Here is a 475-nt window from a genome sequence, read left to right on the forward strand (position 1 = left end):
AAAAAAAAAAAAATCCTAGAAAATGGTCTTACATTCTTTGATATCTGAGTTTCTAAATGTCAGCATTTTTATTTCCTAGGTCTACAGACTCCTAGGTCCTGCTCATTATAGTTTCTTGTTAAGGATGGGCCTGGCGGATAGTTAGCCAATCTGTTACTCTAGATCTGTTTTTTCCTTCTCTGTTTCTTGGCTGAGACTCTTGTCAAACCTAACATTTAGGTAACATTCTCTTTTTTTTTTTTTGACAGGGTCTTGCTCTATTGCCCAGGCTGGAGTGCAGTGGCACAATCTCAGCTCACTGCAGCCTCGACATCCCAGGCTCAGATGATCCTCCCACCTCAGCCTCCTGAGTAGCGGGGACTACAGGCATGCACCACCATGCCTGCTGATTTTTCGTAGAGATGGAGTCTTGCCATGTTGCACAGACTAGTCTTGAGCTCCTGAAGCTCAAGTCATCTGCCCACCTCAGCCTCCC

Source organism: Rhinopithecus bieti, unplaced genomic scaffold, assembly GCF_001698545.2.
Source record: "Rhinopithecus bieti isolate Rb0 unplaced genomic scaffold, ASM169854v2 scaffold_26302, whole genome shotgun sequence".
NCBI classification, from domain to species: Eukaryota; Metazoa; Chordata; class Mammalia; order Primates; family Cercopithecidae; genus Rhinopithecus; species Rhinopithecus bieti.